This window comes from Hyaena hyaena, unplaced genomic scaffold, assembly GCF_003009895.1.
Source record: "Hyaena hyaena isolate Hyena2069 unplaced genomic scaffold, ASM300989v1 scaffold_637, whole genome shotgun sequence".
NCBI lineage: Eukaryota > Metazoa > Chordata > Mammalia > Carnivora > Hyaenidae > Hyaena > Hyaena hyaena.
The window spans coordinates 48383-69492 of NW_024081260.1; the positions used below are offsets into that span (position 1 = coordinate 48383).

At 38.6% G+C, this 21110-nt stretch overlaps 1 protein-coding gene across 1 annotated transcript in view; it reads right to left on the minus strand.

Moving 5' to 3' along the window:
* Positions 1-17727, minus strand: part of LOC120249054 (putative olfactory receptor 2B8) — a 44745-nt gene extending 27018 nt beyond the window's left edge. Inside the window, exon 1 of the mRNA XM_039257539.1 lies at positions 17645-17727. The gene's annotated coding sequence lies outside the window, so the exon portion shown is untranslated. The remainder of the gene's footprint in view (positions 1-17644) is intronic.
* Between the last annotated feature and the right edge of the window lie 3383 nt (positions 17728-21110).

The window sequence follows — 21110 nt, forward strand, 5'->3', positions numbered from 1 at the left end:
TTTGAGATCTTTGATTTGGAACTCATAATTTATGTAACAGATCGTTTTCTGTGTCCATGGTGTCGCCCAGAGACCATATGACATATGTCCCATATATTAAGTCATACTATCCAAAACATCTCTTCAAAGTTAGTAGAAAAGTAAATAAAATGCTCAATCACTTTTATATATGTAATAATTGACAGGCAGAAATAAGGATAAAAAGAGTTTTTCTTAAACTTTGCTATAAATATTTTGTTTATGATGAGAAGACCTTCTATAAGTTACCCTTGATTTTACTTTTCTCCTATGAGATAGAGATCAGAAAATTTTGCTGGAGCTGATAAGGACCAATGCAAGTAACATTGGGTGGGTGAGAGAAGCAATGGTAATAATGGACCAATCAAATCCCAAATCTCTATCTCTTGAAAAATCATTATATGCATCAGATATCTTGGCTGAAAAGAAATACAAATCAATTCTGCTTCATTAAGCAGAAATAGAATTTAATAAAAGACAATTGGGTAGCTCACAAAATTACTAAAAAGCCTGGAGAACCAGACTCGGAGGCTCCCAACAAGACCACAACCAAACTAACATGCATAACCATCCTATAAGTTGACCAACATCACTGTCATTAAACATCAGATATTCAGCCTGACCACTGATGCTGCCCACCACAGGCACTGGCCACAGACACTGGCCTCCTCTGCTACTGACCTCAAAACTGGACATTTCTGCTACTGCCTCTGGATTGTGTATCACTAACTTTGATTCACTTGCAGGGAGGCTGTATCTGACTCATCAAACCTATCTGCACTTGCCCTAAGTACAAAGAAGATTGAGACAGAGAATATCTCAGAGTTCCCCCTGTACTGAACACTAGGCTATGCCTCCTTTACCCCCTTTCTGTACTAACAGACTAATTCTCCCAGTTGCTGGTAGTGTGCTGGCTGGTAGCCCTCAACCCCCTCCAGAAATTGCTCTCAGGTGGAAAGAAGAGCTGCGTCTAGGGTCATGACCCCTCACTAGGGGCCGGGTGCATCCTATGACTGGTCTCCTGAGAGGGTTTAAAAACCTTACCCCTCAGCCCAACTCAGGGCAACTCTGAAGGGCCACTGTTGTTCCTTAGTTGTCTGTCCATCACAACGCAACTTCTGCCACTCACAGGTGTCACTCCCTCACAGGTGTTATTCCCAAGATCGCTACATACAAGTTTCCTGCATACCATCCTGTATCTCAGAGTATGATTCTCTTGGAAGTCAACCTCTGACACCACTTATAACAACACAGTTAAAGCAATATTCTCTGAATGTCATTGAATAAAACTAAGTATTAATGACACGTTCAGAAACAGAAAAGTTCTCCACTTGGAATGTTTTAATTCTCTCTTAGGTAATGAGAGGTTCAAGGGGTAAATGTAAATACTTGAGAATATCTGGAATAATCAAAGATCATCAAAGCACTACATGTGAGCAAGTATGGGAATGACAGCCATGTGCACAGAGAATTCTTAGCCATAAACATGTAAATGGAACATAGAGAAATCTCATTAATTAATGATCCAACTGAGGGGCACCTTAATGACTCAGTCGGTTAAGCTTCCAGCTCTTGGTTTCAGCTCAGGTCATAATCTCACAATTCTTGAGCTCCAGCCCCATGTCAGGTTCTGTGCTGACAGTGCAGAGCCTGCTTGGGATTCTCTCCCCCCCCCCCCACCATGTTCCTCTAGTACTCACTCTCTCTCTCAAAATAAATAAATAAATAAACTTTAAAGATCCAACTGAAAAGTTAGAAAAGGAGAGCAGAGCAAAATAAATTGAAGGATTGCAACAGAAACCAATTATTTAGATAACAGGGGAAAAATCTTAAAAAATAAATCCAACTCCCTTCAGACATAAGAATCAATCTTCTGCACAACATATGATAGTGAAACTGGCAAATTACAAAGATAAAGAGAGAATTCTGAAAGCAGCCAGGGATAAACGGGACTTAACTTACAAGGGTAGACACATAAGTGTAGTAGCAGATCTGTCCACTGAAACTTGGCAAGCCCGAGGGAGTGGCAGGAAATATTCAATGTGCTGAATAGGAAAAATATGCACCCAAGAATCCTTTACCCAGCAAGGCTGTCATTCGAAATAGGAGAAAAAAATCTTTCCCAGACAAACAAAAAATGAAGGAGTTCATGACCACTAAACCAGCTCTGCAAGAGATCCTAAGGGGGACTCTGTGAGTGGATTTCTGCAAAGACTACAAGGACCAGAGACATCACCACAAGCATGCAGCCTACAGAAAACACAATGACTCTAAATCCATATCTTTCAATAATAAAGCTAAATGCAGATGAACTAAATTCTCCAATCGAAAGACACAGGGTATCAGAATGGATAAAAAAAAAAAAAAAAAACCCAAGGTCCATCTATATGCTATCTACAAGAGACTCATTTTAGATCTGAGGACACCTTCAGATTGAAAGTGAGGGGATGGAGAAACATCTATCGTGCTACTAGAAGTCAAAGGAAAGCTGGAATAGTTATACTTATAACATACAAATTAGATTCTAAATTAACAAGAGATGAAGAAGGGCATTATATCATAATTATGCAGTCTGCTCATCAAGAGGAGCTAACAGTTACAAATGTTTACACGCCCAATTTGAGTGCACCCAAATATACAAATGAATTAATCACAAATATAAGTAATCTTATTGATAAGAATACAGTAAGTACAGGTGACTTTAATACTCCACTTACAGCAATAGACAGATTATCTAGGCATAAAATCAATAAAGAAACAATGGCCCTAAATGTTATATTGGACCATATGGACTTGGCAGATATATTCAAAACTTTTCATCCAAAAGCAGCAGAATACACATTCTTCTCAAGTGCACATGGAACATTCTCCAAGATAGATCACATAACGAAACAACCTTCAATAAATTTAAAAGAACTGAGATCATGCCATGCATATTTTCAGATCACAATGCTATGAAGCTTGACATCAACCACAAGAAAAACTTCCAAATGCATAGAGGTTAAAGAACATCCTACTGAAGAATAATGCGTCAACCAGACAGTAAAAGAAGAAATTTAAAAATATATGGAAGCAAATGAAAATGAAAACAACAGTCCAAACCCTTTGGGATGTAGCAAAGGCAGTCCTAAGAGGAAAATACATTGCAATCCAGGCCTATCTCAATAAACAAGAAAATCCCACATACAAAATCTAACAGCACACCTAAAGGAACTAGAAGCAGAGCAGCAAAGAAACCCCAAAGCCAGCAGAGGAAGGGAAGTAATAAAGATTAGAGCAGAAATAAATAATATAAAATAAAAATACATAGAATATAGAATTTAAAAAACAGATTAATGAATCCAAGAGCTAATTTCTTAAAGGAATAAACAAAATTGATTACTCCCTAGCCAGACATCTCAAAAAGAGGCAGAACCCAAGTAGGTAAAATCACAAATGAAAAAGGACAGATCTCAATCATAAAAATACAAACAATTTTTAAAGAATCCTATGAAAAATTATATGGCAACAAACTTGACAATTTGGAAGTAATGGACAAATTCCTAGACACGCACACATTACCAAAACTCAAACAAGAAGAAATAGAAATTTTAAACAGACCCATAACTAGTGAAGAAATTGAATCAATTATTAAAAAACTCCCAACAAAAAAAGAGTCCTAGGCCAGATGGCTTCCCAGGGGAATTCTACCAGGCATTTAAAGCAGAGTTGATACCTATTCTTCTCAACCTCTTCCAAAAAATAGAAATGGAAGGACGGCTTCCAGACTCATTCTATAAAGCCAGCATTGGAGGGGGCAAGATGGCGGAGAAGCAAGGATTCCGTACTTGCACTCGCGCCCATACCTCACACGGAAAAGACCTGAAGCCATTGGAAACCTTACAAAACCTGAGAGATTGGGAGAAAAAAGATGCAGAATCCACTGAGAAAGGCTTCTAACGTGAGTGCGAACCGGGGAAGATAAAATCGGGCCGAGATCGTAGACTCCAGGGTGGGAGGCGATCCCCCTCTGCCCTCTACGGGGAGTGAGAGGGGAAAAGGAGAGAGTCGGAGACAGAAAAACCACTGCTGGGCGGGGGGTGGGGGGAGGACCTCCACTTGGGGCATAGAAAGACCATACTTGCCAAATACCTGCACACCAGGTCCATCGCGCCAACTGGTCCCGGGGGGCTGAGCGCACAGACTGGCTTTGTGCTGCTCCCGGCGGCTGGACGTCAGAGCAGCGGCGCGCCTGCCGCCATCGTCCTCCCGGGCGGCTGGGGCCCCTGGAAGAGCCGCGCGGACACCGGCGTCCGCCCTCCTGGCTGCCTGGGGCTCTGGAGGGAAGGCAGAGAGCTAAAAACTGGGAGATTTGCCTGTGAGTTCGTGTTTAGGGTGACGAGCATAGAGGGACCTGGTTTTCCTCACTCCAGCGGACTCGGCGCCCCCGGAAGGCAAGCCCCGCGCATGCGCGCCAGCCCGACCCAGAGAAGGAAGCAGCGATTCTGACTCCGCCCCCAGAGCTCGGCAGGGGGCCTGGAATTGCCCGAGGGGGTTGCCTGGGAAGCTGTGTCTACGGCAACTTCAGCGGGGCGCGCGGACTGGGATCTGGAGACTGGGACTGGCCTGGGTTGAAGAGCGCAAACAACCTTAACTGCGCCCCCAGTACAGGTAGTTTACACGCCCAAAAAAGCGAGGTGCAGCGCTTGGTTCAAGAAGGGACTGGAGCACCGTCACTCTCCTCCCCACAACCGCCAAGGCAGAGCTCCTGCCCGGGGCATTGGATCACGCCACGCCAATCCCTGCCTGAAAGCTGCCCTCATCCCCCTTTTTATGTTTTTTCCTTTTTCTTCTTCTTTCTCTTTTCTCTCTTTTTTCCCCAGAACACTGACCTGATTAACTGTGGTCGCCAGCTTGCTTCAACAATCACAACGAGTCCATTCTGTAAAAGTAAATTCTACAGCTACCGACATTTTCATCTCTTTCTCTCAGGAGTAATTAGATTATACAGTTTCTCTGGATAATACCACCATCCTTCTCTCACCTATCCAATCATATTCTACCCTTTACCTCTTTGAAAAAATCTTATCCCTTCTGCCTGTTCAATCTATTTCCAATTTTGCCTCATCCCGCCCTGCCTTCTCTCTCTTTCTCTATGCTCTTCAACCAGCACTACATACACGCGGCTATTTAACTGTAGCTGGGAAATCCAGTTATATGCTTTAAACTGTTCTTTGTCCATCGGTTTTCTTCTTTTTTCCTTTTGCCCTGTTTGACCCTTTTATGTATTTTATACTCCCTATTATTCGCCCTCCCTCCTCCATCTTTTCTCTTAACTTTTTTGTTTTCCCTCTCGCTTTGCATGAAAGTTGAATAAGACTGTGCGTTAGAGTGATCCTGCAAACTGTGTGTTTGTCTATCTGTTTTCTTTTCCAGGGCTACCTCAAGAAACAAGCCAGAGTACACAAGGTGGAGAGTCCCAAATATCACTACGAATAGGAAAATAAAATAACCAAGGTCCCAACAAGAGAGACCAAGAGATACCACTCAAAAAACACTCTCTGAAAGGATATGCCCTGGAAAGTCTAAAGGGTTCTTGGATATAGCAGCGCTATAGGTAGAGAGCATAACAGGTCTTTAAAACCAACAAGAGCCGGAAAGCTAACTAAAATGATGAAACGAAAGAGCTCTCCTTCAAAGAAACACCAAGAAGAAATGACAGCTAATGAACTGCTCAAAACAGATATCAGCAGCATAACTGAACAAGATTTTAGAATAATAATGGTAAAATTAATAGCTGGGCTTGAAAAAAACATAGGGGACATCAAAGAAACAATGGCTACAGACAGAATGGAAAATAAAAATAGGCATGAAGAATTAAAAAATGCCATAAATGAGATACATAATAAATTAGAGGCCTCCAATGCACAGATTGAAGAGGCAGAAAGGAGAATAAGTGATCTAGAAGACAACATTATAGAAAAACAAGAAGCTGACAAAAAAAGAGACAAACTGATCCAGGAACAGGAAAGAAGAATTCGAGAGCTCAGCGATACGGTCAAACCCAACAATATCCGTATCATAGGAATCCCAGAAGACGAAGAGAGAGGGAAAGGTGCTGAAGGAGTCCTGGAACAAATTATAGCAGAGAACTTCCCCGACCTGGGGAAGGAAGTGAATGTGGAAATACAAGAGTCTCAGAGGACTCCCCTCAGATGTAACTTGATTCGATCTTCTGCACGACATATCGTAGTAAAAATGGTAAAATACAGGGACAAAGAGAGAATTTTGAAAGCAGCTAGGGAGAAAAGGGCCCTAACATACATAGGGAAACCTATCAGAGTGGTAACAGACCTATCTACTGAAACTCGGCAGGCCAGAAAGGAATGTCAGGAGATCTTCAATGTGATGAACAGTAAAAATATGCAGCCAAGAATCCTCTATCCAGCAAGCCTGTCATTCAAAATAGAAGGAGAGATAAAAAGCTTTCCAAATAAACAGAAATCGAAATATTTGCCACCACTAAGCCAGCCCTACAAGAAATCCTGAGGGGGATGCTCTGAAGGAAAGGTTGCAAGGAACAAAATACTAGACCACCACCACAAACATGAACTCTACAAAAGATACAAAGACTCTAAACCCACATATTTCAATAATAACACTGAATGTAAATGGGCTGAATGCTCCAATCAAAAGACATAGGGTAGCAGAATGGATAAAAAACCAAAACCCATCTATAGGCTGTCTACAAGAAACTCATTTTAGACTGGAAGATACCTTCAGATTAAAAGTAAGAGGATGGAGAAATATATATCATGCTACAGGAAATCAAAAGAAAGCCAGAGTAGCTATACTTATATCAGACAAACTGGACTTTAAATTAAAGACAAATCACAAGAGATGAAGAAGGGCACTACATAATAATTACAGGATCCATCCATCAGGAAGTACTAACAATCATAAATGTATACGCACCGAATATGAGAGCACCTAAATATCTAAAACAATTAATCACAAACAGAAACAAGCTTATAGATAAGAATGTGCTAATAGCAGGGGACTTTAATACTCCGCTTACAGCAATGGATAGGTCAACCAGACAGAAAATCACTAAAGAAGAAATGGACTTGAAAGACACATTGGACCAGATGGATCTGATGGATATATTTAGAACTTTACATCCTGAGGCCAGGGAATTTACTTTCTTCTCAAGTGCGCACGGCACATTCTCCCAGATAGATCACATACTGGGACATAAAGCAGCCCTCAATTAAAAAGAAGAATAGAGATCATAGCATGCACACTGTCAGATCATAATGCTTTGAACCTTGAAATCAATTACAGGAAGAACTCTGGAAAATCTCCAAAAACATGGAGGTTAAAGAACACCCTTCTAAAGAATGAATGGGCCAATCAGGCAATTAGAGATGAAATTAAAAAATATATGGAAACAGGGGCGCCTGGGTGGCTTAGTCGGTTAAGCGTCCGACTTTCGCTTAGGTCATGATCTCGCGGTTCGTGTTCGAGCCCCGCGTCGGGCTCTGTGCTGACTGCCAGCTCGGAGCCTGGAGCCTGTTTCAGTCTGTGACTCCCTCTCTCTCTGACCCTCCCCTGCTCTCGCTGTCTCTCTCTCTCTCTCTCTCTCTCCTGGAAATAAATAAAACATTTAAAAAAAAATATATATGGAAACAAATGAAAATGAAAACACAACAATTCAAAATCTATGGGATGCGGCCAAGGCAGTCCTAAGAGGAAAGTACATTGCTCTCCAGGCCTATTTCAAGAAATTAGAAAAAGCACAAGTCCAAAATCTAACAGCTCACCTAAAGGAACTAGAGGCAGAGGAACAAGAATGCCCTAAACCCAGTAGAAGAAGAGAAATAGTAAAAATTAGAGCAGAAATAAACAACATAGAGACCAAAGAAACCATTGAACAGATCAATGAAACCAAGAGTTGGCTTTTAGAAAAAGTAAACAAAATTGACAAACCTCTAGCCAGACTTATCAAAAAGAAAAGAGAGAGCACCCAAATAGACAAAATGATGAATGAAAATGGACTTACTACAACCAACCCCTCAGAAATACAAGCCATTATCAGGGAATACTATGAAAAATTATATGCCAACAAATTGGACAACTGAGAAGAAATGGACAAATTCCTAAACACACACTCACTACCAAAATTCACACGGGAAGAAATAGAACCCCTGAACAGACCCATAATGAGTGAAGAAATTGAATCAGTGATCAAAAATCTCCCAACAAATAAAAGCCCTGGACCTGATGGCTTCCCTGGGGAATTCTACCAGACATTTAAAACAGAATGAATCCCAATTCTCCTCAAGCTATTCCAAAAAATAGAAATCGAAGGAAAATTCTCGGACTCATGTTATGAAGCCAGCATCACACTGATTCCCAAGCCAGACAGAGATCCAGCAAAAAAAGAGAACTATAGGCCAATATCCTTGATGAATACGGATGCAAAAATTCTCAACAAGATCCTTGCAAATCGAATCCAGCAGCATATAAAAAGAATCATCCACCAAAATCAAGTGGGATTCATTCCTGGGTTACAGGGTGGTTCAACATTCGCAAATCAATCAATGTGATACATCATATCAATAAAAGAAAAGATGAAAACCATGTGATCCTATCAATAGATGCAGAAAAAGCATTTGACAAAATACAGCATCCCTTCTTAATAAAGACTCTCGAGAAAGTTGCGATAGAAGGAACCTACTTAAACATCATCAAAGCCATCTATGAGAATCCTTCCGCTAACATCATCCTCAATGGGGAAAAACTGAGAGCTTTCCCCCTGAGATCAGGAACACGACAGGGATGTCCACTCTCACCACTGTTGTTTAACATAGTGCTGGAAGTCCTAGCATCAGCCATCAGACAACAAAAGGAAATCAAAGGCATCAGAATTGGCAAAGAGGAAGTCAAACGTTCACTCTTCGCAGATGACATGATACTCTACATAGAAAACCCGACAGACTCCACCAGAAGCCTACTAGAACTGATCCAAGAATTCAGCCAAGTTGCAGGGTACAAAATCAACGTACAGAAATCGGTTGCATTTTTATACACCAATAATGAAGCAACAGAAAGAGAAATCAAGAAACTGATCCCATTCACAATTGCACAAAAAACCATAAAATACCTCGGAATAAACCTAACCAAGGATACAAGAGATCTGTATGATGAAAACTATAGAAAACTTATGAAGGAAATTGAAGAAGACACAAAGAAATGGAAAAACATTCCATGCTCATGGATAGGAAGAATAAATATAGTTAAGATGTCATTACTACCTAAAGCACTCTACACATTCAATGCAATTCCAATCAAAATTGCACCAGCATACTTCTCAAAACTAGAACAAACTATCCAAAAATTTGTATGGAACCACAAAAGACCCCGAATAGCCAAAGTAATACTGAAAAATAAAACCAAAACGGGAGGTATCACCATCCCAGACTTCAGCCTCTACTACAAAGCTGTCATCCTCAAGACAGTATGGTATTGGCACAAAAACAGACACATAGACCAATGGAACAGAATTGAGAACTCAGAAGTGGACCCAAAAGTATACAGCCAACTGATCTTTGACAAAGCAGGAAAGAATATCCAATGGAAAAAAGACAGCCTTTTTAACAGATGGTGTTGGGAGAACTGGACAGCAACATGCAGAAGAATGAAACTAGATCATTTTCTCACACCATGCACAAAAATCAACTCAAAATGGATAAAGGACCTGAACGTGAGACAGGAAACTATCAACACCCTAGAGGAGAAAGCAGGAAACAACCTCCTTGACCTCCACCGCAGCAACTTCTTACTTGACACATCCCCAAAAGCAAGGGAATCAAGAGCAAAAATAAACTGTTGGGACCTCATCAAGATTAAAAGCTTCTGCACAGCCAAGGAAACAACCCAGAAAATTAATAGGCAACCAACGGAATGGGAAAAGATAGTTGCAAATGACATATCAGATAAAGGGTTAATATCCAGAATCTATAAGGAACTCACCAAACTACACGCCCGAAAAACAAACAACCCAGTGAAGAAATGGGCAGAAGACATGAACAGACACTTCTCCAAAGAGGACATCCAGATGGCCAACAGACACATGAAACGATGCTCAGCATCCCTCCTCATCAGGGAAATACAAATCAAAACCACACTGAGATACCACCTCACGCCAGTCAGAGTGGCTAAAATGAGCAAATCAGAGAACTCTAGATGCTGGCGAGGATGTGGAGAAACGGGCACCCTCCTACACTGTTGGTGGGAATGTAAACTGGTACAGCCCCTCTGGAAAACAGTGTGGAGGTTCCTCAGGAAACTAACAATAGAACTCCCTTATGACCCAGCAATAGCACTGCTAGGAATTTACCCAAGGGATACAGAAATGCTGAGGCATAGGAGCACATGTACCCCAATGTTCATAGCAGCACTCTCCACAATAGCTAAAACATGGAAAGAGCCTAAGTGTCCATCAATGGATGAATGGGTCAAGAAGATGTGGTTTATCTATACCATGGAATACTACATGGCAATGAGAAACAATGAAATCTGGCCATGTGTAGCAACATGGATGGACTTTGAGGATGTTATGCTGAGTGAAATAAGTCAGGCAGAGAAGGACAATTATCATATGTTTGCACGTATAGGAGGATTAGGAGGAACTTGACGGAGGAACAAGGGGAAGAAGAAGGGTGGAAATGGTGGGGGAAAGGGAGAGAGGCAAACCATGAGAGACTCTTGAATGCTGACAAAAACTGAGGGCTGATGGATGTGGGGGGGAGGAGGGATGGGCATGGAGAAGGGCACTTGTGAGGATGAGCACTGATGTTATATGGAAAGTAATTTGACAATAAACTATTTGTAAAAAAAAAAAAAAAAAAAAAAGCCAGCATTACCCTGATTCCCAAGCCAGACAGGGACCCTACAAAAAAGGAGAATTACATGCCAATGTCCCTGGTGAACATGGATGCAAAAATTCTCAACAAGATACTAGCAAGTCAAATTCAACAGCATGTGAAAAGTATTGTTCACCATGACGAAGTGGGATTCAATCCTGGCCAGCAGGGCTGGCTCGATATTCACAAATCAATCCATGTGATACATCACATCAATAAAAGAAAGGATAAGAACCATATGGTCCTGTCAATGGATGTAGAAAAAGCGTTTGACAAAATACAGCATCCTTTCTTAATAAAAACCCTCAAGAAAGTCGGGAAAGAAGGAACATACCTAAACTTCATAAAAGCCATATATGAAAAGCCCACGGCTAATATCATGCTCAATGGGGGAAAACTGAGAGCTTTTCCCCTGAGATCAGGAACATGACAAGGATGTCCACTGCCACCACTGTTGTTTAACATAGTGTTGGAAGTCCTAGCCTCAGCAATCAGACAACAAAATAAATAAAAGGCATCCAAATTGGCAAAGAAGTCAAACTTTCACTTTTTACAGAGGACATGGTATTCTACATGGAAAACCTGGAAGACTCCACCAGAAAGCTGCTAGAACTGATCCATGAATTCAACAAAGTTGCAGGATACAAAATCAATGTACAGAAATCAGTTGCATTTCTATACACCAATAATGAAGTAACAGAAATAGAAATCAAGAAATTGATCCCATTTACAATTGCACCAAGAACCATAAAATACCTAGGAATAAACCTAACCATAGAAGTAAAAGATCTGTATGCTGAAAACTATAGAAAACTTAGGAAGGAAATTAAAGAAGACAGAAAGATATGGAAAAATATTCTATGTTCATGGATTGGAAGAACAAATATTGTTAAAATGTCAATACTACCCAAAGCAATCTGCACATTCAATGCAATCCCAATCAAAATTGCACCAGCATTCTTCTCAGAGCTAGAACAAACAATCCCCAAATTTATATGGAACCAGAAAAGGCCCCGAATACCCATAGTAATGATGAAAAAGAAAACCAAAGCGGGAGGCATAACAATCCCAGACTTTAGCCTCTACTACAAAGCTGTAATCATGAACACAGTATGGTATTGGCACAAAAACAGACATATAGACCAATGCAATAGAACAGAGAAGCCAGAATTGGATCCACAAATGTATGGCCAACTAATCTTTGACAAAGCAGGAAACAGTACCCAATGGAAAAAAGACAGTCTTTCTAGCAAATGGTGCTGGGAGAACTGGACAGCAACATGCAGAAGAATGGAACTAGGCCACTTCCTTACACCATACTCAATAATAAACTCAAAATGGATGAAAGACCTAAATGTGAGACAGGAAACCACCAAAATCCTAGAAGAGAAAATAGTCAAAAACCTCTTTGACCTCGGGTGCAGCAATTTCTTGCTCGACCTGTCCTTGAAGGCAAACAAATTAAAAGCAAAAATGGACTATTGTGACCTCATCAAGACAAAAAGCTTCTGCAATACAAAAGAAACAATCAAGAAAACTAAAAGGCAGCTGACAGAATGGGAGAAGATATTTGCTAATGACGTATCAGATAAAGGTTAGTATCCAAAATCTATAAAGAACTTACCAAACTCAACACCTGAAAAACAAGTAATCGAGTGAAGAATAGGGCAGAATACACGAATAGACACTTTTCGAAAGAAGACATTCAGATGACAACAGTCACATGAAACAATGCTCAACATCACTCATCATCAGGGAAATACAAATCAAAACCACACTGAGATACCACCTCATACCAGTCAGAGTGGCTAAAATAGATGCTGGCGAGGATGTGGAGAAATGGGACCTCTCTTGCACTATTGATGGGAATGCAAACTGGTGCAGCTGCTCTGGAAAACAGTGTAGAGGTTCCTCAAAAGATTAAAAATAGACCTGTGCTATGACCCAGCAAGAGCACTACTAGGAATTTACCCAAGGGATACAGGAGCCTGATTCATAGGGGCACATGTACCCCAATGTTTATAGCAGCACTTTCAATAATAGCCAAATTATGGAAAGAGCCTAAATGTCCATCAACTGATGAATGGATAAAGAAGATGTGGTTTATATATACAATTGAATACTACTTGCTAATGAGAAAGAATGAAATCCTGCCATTTGCAACAATGTGGATGGAACCGGAGGGTATTATGCTAAGTGAAATAAGTCAGTCAGACAAGGACAGATATCCTATGTTTTCACTCATATGTGGATCTTGAGAAACTTAACAGAAGACCAGGGGGAGAGGAAGGGGGAAAATAGTTACAGAGAGAGAGGGAGGCAAACCATAAGAGACTCCTAAATACAGAGAACAAACTGAGAGTTGATGGAGGAAGGGTTGGGGGAGGGAGAAATGGGTGATGGCCATTGAGGAGGGCACTTGTTGGGATGCATACTGGGTGTGGTATGTAAGTGATGAATGACAAGAATCTACCCCAAAAACCAAAGGAACATTGTATATACTGTATGTTAGCCAACTTGACAATAAATTATACTTAAAAAATAATTTTAAAAAGACCAAAAAACTAAATAAATAAAATATCTGCTAATATAACTTGCCATAACACCAAAGAAATATATGACAGATAAATATATATTTATCCAAGATAAATATGAAGAAAATTTTAAACCACAACCGATGGAAACAAAGACTTGAATGAAAAATACAGCTCCATAAAAATGGTCAATTCTCCCTTAATAATTTATCAATTTAATGTAGTTCCCAAAATTACCAAGTTTTTTTTTTTAACTAGAAACAGGTACTAAAAATTTACAAGGAGAAAATACACAAATAAGCAGGTCAATAAGAGGGAAGCAGATGTATCATTTTTATTTTTTAAAAGTTTTTAATGTTTTTTCTTTCTTTCTGAGAGAGAGAGAGAGAGACAGCGTGAGCAGGGGAGTGTCAGAGAGTGAGATGCAGAATCGGAAACAGGCTCCAGGCTCTGAGCTAGCTGTCAGCACAGAGCTCGCCATGGGGCTTAAACCCACGAACTGTGAGATCATGACCTGAGCCGCAGTCAGACACTTAACCGACTGAGCCACCCAGGCGCTCCCCAGATGTATCATTTTTAAAATATTGCATGGAGGGGGGAGGCGTCTGGGTAGTTCAGTCGGCTAAGTGTCGGACTTCAGCTCAGGTCATGATCTCACGGTTCATGGGTTCAAGCCCCCCATCGGGCTCTGTGCTGACTGCTAGCCCAGAGCCTGGAGCCTGCGTCCGATTCGGTGTCTCCCTCCCTCTCTGACCCTCCCCTGCTCACACTGCCTCTCTCTCAGAAATAAATAAAACATTTTTAAAAAAGAAATAAATAAAATATTGCACTGGGGCCCCTGGCTGGCTCAGTCAGTAAGGCGTGCGACTCTTGATCTCAAGGTTTCATGTTCGAGCCCATGCTTTGTGTAGACATTACTTAAAAAAATAAAAAAATAAAAATAAACAAAATAAAATATTGCACAGCAGCAATAATTGTTTAACACTGATATTTGGCAAAACGTCAAAACCAAAGAACAGAATAGAAACTCTAGGAATCAAGCAACTATAAACAGGAAGGAGTTTACTGTAAATGTAAAAATATGGCAAATGATAAAAAGGGAAAATGTGCTCTTTAATAAGTGGCATAGGAATCTATTTGAAAAACGGAAATGGAATCTATTACTTACAGCTTTTGCCATGACAAAGAATAAGTGAATCAAAGATTTAAATGTAAAAAAGATGAAATAAGTGTACAATGACAAAACATAAGAGAATTCCTTTATCTTCAAAATCCAGAAGCCATAAAAGGAAAAGTTATATATTCAACTACGTAAGTTCTTTAAAAAAAAAAAAAAAGAAAGAAAGAAAAGAAAAGAAAAAAAGTAAAAATCACTGGGGCACCTGAGTGGCTCAGTCAGTTAAATGTCCAACTCTTAATTTCAGCTCAGATTATGATCTCACAGTTTATGAGTTCATGCCCGTGTCAGGCTCAGTGGTGACTGACAGTGCAGAGCCTGCTTGAGATTCTCCACCTCTCTCTCCCCCTTCCCAACTCGCACACTCTCCCTCTCTCTCTCTTAAAATAAATAAGCTTTTTAAAAATTAAAATAAAATAAAATAAAAACAACTTCTACATGTCAAAGATATCAAAAGGATTATCAAAAATGCAAAATATTTGCAACTCATCAAAGACAAAAAGCTAAGGTAAAGAGCTTCTAGAAGCAGATAAGGAAGAGACTAACACCTACTAGAAAAACGGCAAAGATATTAGTGGGTAATTCAAAGAAAAGAAAATGCAAATGACTCCTAAACACATGAATACTCAGTATCACTTATAAAAAGTAAAGCAAATTAAAATCGCAGTGAAATGTCTGCAGTGTCTTTTAAAATCATGAAATTATGTACTCTCTGTTAGTGCGACAATGGTCAAGAGGACACACAAGATATTATCATCCTAGTGTAAACTTGTACAATTACTATTATTGAAAATTGGCAGATGACAGACAGATAAACTGATAAATTGTAAATATAAGTGCATACATCCTTTGACTCAACAAGCTCACTTTTGAGAATTTACTCTTCAAATATAATTGGCTGTGAATGGAGGGGCACCTGGGTGACTCGGTTGGTTATGTGTCCGACTTCGGTTCAGGTCATGATCTTGGGGTTCATGAGTTTGAGCCCTACATTAGGTTCTGTGCGGACAGCTCAGAGCCTGGAGCCTGCTTGGATTCTGTGTCTCCCTAGCTCTCTGCCTTCCCCGGCTCGCGCGTGCCCTTTCTCTCTCTCCCAAAAGAAATAAACATTTAAAACAGTTTATATGATTAAAATGACTTGCAGATCAGTAGGAAACTTACATAGGCTTTTTCATAAGTACTACTAGAACAATCCGCATGTAAAATATATAAAATTGTATCTCTACATTTTACCACACACACACACCACACAAAATCTGCCCAGATAGATTCAGGTCCTAAATGTGAAAATCAAAACTTTAAAAATATGGAAGGATGTTCCAAATTTTTTTGTAAAAAAAAATTCTTTGTAAAATCAACTTACATGATTTAGTAAACAGTATCATTTTACACACATTAGATGGTAAAAATTAATAACCGAAAGAATCAAGTGTTGCTTGAGATATGGAATAATTGTAACTCTTACATGCAGCTAATGGGAGTGCCAGTTGATACACCTTTTGAGAACAATTTGGCAATATTATTAATGTTGAAGGTATTAATACTCTAAAATTTAATTTCTAGGTATATGTTCTAGAGAAATTCTCAGATATAAAGAAGATTCACAGCAGATTGTTTGTGTGGTCCAAAACTGAAGCATAATTTAATGTCTATTGCCAGTAACATAGATAAACTTATGATGTTAGAGTGTATTATTCCACATGTAGTAAAAGGCGAAAGATTTATGCTATCTGAAGAAGATGTAAAGTAATACTATTCTACAGATGGCAAATATTAGAAGCATAATTTTGACCTAGATCTTTTTCTCCTATGTATGTTCTCTCCTGTGTATATTCTCTGTATTCTCTTCTATACATACATATACTCTAGCAAAAAAAAAAAAAAAAAAAGGAGAGTGTATGTGTGTTAAATGTACACCATCAGGAAAACGGATTAACAGGGTAACTACATATTGGTGTATTAATATAATGAAATATTCTACTGTATTTAAAATGAATGAACTGGGTGCCTGCGTGGCTCAATCTGTTAAGTAGTCAAATCGTGAATTTGTCTTGGGTCATGATCTCACCATTCAGGAGATCCAGATCCACTTGGGATTCTCTCTCTCTCCCTCTGTCTCTCTGCCCCATACCTCACCTGCTTGTGCACTTCTGTCTCTCCCTCAAAAATAAATAAATAAAATTTTAAAAAACGAATGAATGAACAACATATAGATAGAAAAGTTTAAACATTTCAAAAATATAATGGTGAATGAAAAATCAAGTGTGAAAGAAAGTTGCAGTCCAGTTTCATTTAGATAGTTGTTAAAAACCCACAAAACACAACTACTTATGGCAAAATGAATACATATCAAAACTAGAATGTTAAACAGTGAATATATGTTGGGAGGGAGTTAAGGGGATGGAAGGCAGAAATGCAGAGAGGAGCTCACCTGCATCTATAATGTACACTTATTTTAAAAATAAAATACCTATCTAAGACAAATTGGGTATTGTGTTAAAAGTGGAAGAAGGTAGGTGTTGTGTACATGGAGTTTGTTATTATTTATTCTTGTCAATATATTTGAATCCAGTCACAACTTTTAGAAAACTGAAAAGAAGAAAAAAGGAGAAAATGTAAAGATCATGTAAAAAAAATATTTTGGGAAAATTTCCAGACCTGAATTCATGAATTATCAGACTGAGAGGTTCTACTGACTATGGTACTGTGAATGAACAAAAGACCTGCACCAGGACATATTACTGTGAAATCTGAGAACACTAAAAATAAAAGATTGTAAAAAGCTTCCAAAATGAATAGATTGTATTTTACATACAATGGATCTGGAATCAGAACGGCATTAGACTTGTTAACACAGAGCACCAGGAATTAAAATACAACAAAGAAATACCATAATACTTTTGAAGTAAATAATTTCAAATCTAGGATTCTTTACTCAGGCAAATATCAATTAAGTGTGAGAGCATGATAAGGACAACTTAACACCTGTAAGATCTCAAAAAATTTACCTTTCATGCATTCCTTGCTGAGAAACTTCTGGAACATGTTGTTCAGGGGTACCTGGGTGGCTCAGTAGGCTGAATGTCTTACTCTTGATCTCTGCTCAGGTCATGATCTCATGGTTCATGGGACTGAGCCCTGCATGGGGCTCTGCACTTGCAGCATGGAGCGTTGGGATTCTCTCTCCTGTCTCTCTCTGCCTCTCTACCACTCGTTCTTGTGTGCTAAATAAATAAACAAAAAATAAATGAAAATGTTCTCCAACAAACCAGTGAGTAAACCAAGACACAGATCGAAAAAATAGGGAATTCAGTACAGAAGTAGATGCCAACAGATTTTGGACTAACTAGTCTAAGCTCGCCATGGAAAAATACAAACAGGGGCCAATACACAAGGGCCATCTTTAACCCATTTTTATTTTTTATTTTTTACTGTTTTTTTTTTTTATTTTATTTCTAGGAGAGAGAGAGAGAGACAGCATGAGCAGGGGAGGGTCAGAGAGAGAGGGAGTCACAGACTGAAACAGGCTCCAGGCTCTGAGCTGGCAGTCAGCACAGAGCCCGACACGGGGCTCGAACCCACGAACCACGAGATCATGACCTAAGCGAAAGTCGGACGCTTAACCGACTAAGCCACCCAGGGGCCCCTAACCCATTTTTAATACAATATCCTGTTTCCAACCTGGCTGTGGAAACTTTCATTGTCACAATTTTAATAAATAGCATATTACTAGATGTTCTTTTTTAACCTTAATTTCTGAAAATCTCTTTTAATAAGAAGAATTTAACTCATGAATATTTATTTAAATTATTACATTACTGCCATATTATGGTTTTTGTTTGCTATGTTTTCTAGTTTTGTTTGTTTTATCTTCTTTATTGCTACATAGATAGACTATATGTGCTCAAAAATAAGGGGAAGCATTTTCCCTAAATCATCCCTTAGAAAATTAACCCTCAGAAAAGGGTAATTACCACTTATTAATTACCCTTATTAATTACCCTTACTAAACTCTTTACAAAGCCTCTCATGTTCCTGAATGCTCTGTCAATTATTTAATAACATATAAAGAGATATGTGTAGAATTCAAACTGGCCAAATCACTAAAAGAAAAAAGAAAAACAATGTACAGACATTTATTGGTTATTCTTAGGAATGTGATCTTATAAAGCATATTTCAGATATCAATGAAAAACTAATTTTAAACATATCTCTAAATATCTTAACATATATATTTTAACATATAAATATGTACTTGTGGTTGGATAAAATTTCCATATATCAGAACTGAATTCAAACTACACTATTCTCCAACATCTTAGGCAGAAATAAAGATGATGGAATTTTCTCTGAATATTTTGCTCTGAAATTAAATGAAAAGACTTTAAAAGCAGTTGCATGGAACACACAACACTGAGATCAAAGATGTACATGAAATGCACTTCAAACTTACAATGTCAATTATATCTCAAAAAAGATGTATATGAAAAATTATATTTATTTCATGAAATGTGAATAAAAAAGCTCATCTCTAAACTGATGCTAGTTTTACAATACATGATTTTAAATAAGTATATTTAAATATAAGTAAATATTGCAAGTAGGCATTTGACTGTTTCATATACATATTGAAAAGCTGTTATATTGTAGTTGACATATTATTCATCTTTTTCATTAGAAAAATGAGAAATTGCCTATAGTTATAGCCAAAATAAATTTAGGATAATAGTCATTTCTGCTACTATTTTCCTACAGTGACTAGTAAATTCTTCGTCCTGTTACTATGTTTCCTAATTATTCTTACATATGCATGAATACATTAGGGTTAATTAATATTTATGTCCTTCCCCAAAGAGAACAAGAAACTTAATATAGCTTTACTTATTTCCTCTCCCTCCCCGCTAAAAATTTCCATTTTAAGGTTGAAATTCAGATTTTTATTTCCCGATTACTATCAGTATAACTTTCTGATACAGTATAACAAGTATTATTTGCTTGTCTCCAAATGTCAGCTAACTTCCCAAAGGGAAGATAGATCAGGTTTGCAGCAGACCTATCCACAGAAATTTGGCAGGCCAGAAACGAGGGGCAGGATATATTCAATGTGCTGAATCAGAAAAATATGCAGCCAAAAATTCTTTATATAGCAAGGCTGTCATTAAAAATAGAAGGAGAGATCAAAAATTTCCCAGGAAAAAAAAAAGTTAAAGGAGTTCCTAAGCACTAACCCAGCCTTGCAAGAAATTTTAAGGGGGACTCCCTGAGGGGAGAAGAAAACGGAAAAAAGCAAAGCAAAGCAAAACAAAACAAAAAGATCAAAAGAAACAAAGACTAGGAAGGACCAGAGAACACCACCAGAAACTCCAATTCTACAGGCAACATCATGGCAATAAATTAATATCTTTCAGTACCCACTCTAAATGCTCCAATCAAAAGACATAGAGTAACAGAATGGGTAACAAAACAATACTCGTCTATATGCTGTTTACAAGAGACCCATTTTAGACCTAAAGTCACCTTCAGATTGGAAGTAAGAGAGTGGAGAACCATCTGTCATGCTAATGGTCGCCAAAAGAGAGTTGGAGTAGCCATACTTATATCAGAGACAGTTAAGATTTTAAAATAAAGACTGTAACAAGAGATCAAGCAGGGCATTATATTATAATTAAGTGATCTGTCCACCAAGAAGATCTAACAATTGTAAACATCTATGATCCAAACGTGAAAGCACCCAAATATATAAATCAGTTAATCACAAACATAAAGAAACTCATTGATAATAATGCCATAATATTAGGGGACTTCAATATCCCACTAACAGCAATGGACAGATCATCTAAACAGAAAATCAACACGGAAACAGTGGCTTTGAATGAAATACTGGACTGGTGGACTTAACAGAGAACATTTCATCCTAAAGCAGCAGAATACACATTCTTCTCCAGTGCACATGGAACATTCTCCAGAAGAGATCACATAGTGGACACAAATAAGCCCTCAACAAGTACAAAAGATCAAGATCATATCGTGCATAGTTTCAGACCACAACACTATGAAACTCAAAATCAACCACAAGAAAAAATGTGGAAAGATAACAAATACTTGGAGACTAAAGAACATCCTTCTAAAGAATGAATGGGCTAACCAGGAAGTTAAAGAGAAAATTAAAAAGTACATGGAAGCCAATGAAAATGATAACACCACAGCCCAAAACCTCTGGGACACAGCAAAAGTGGTCATAAGAAAGAATTATATAGCAACCCAGGGCTTCCTGGAAGCAAGAAAGGTCTCAGATACACAACCTAACCTTACACCTTAAGGAGATGGAAAAAGAACAGCAAATAAAACCCAAAACGAGTGGAAGACAGAAAAAATAAATTTTAGAGCAGAAATCAGTACTATTGAAACAAACGAACAAACAAAATAGAACAGATCAATGAAACTAAGAGCTGATTATTTGTAAGAATAAACAAA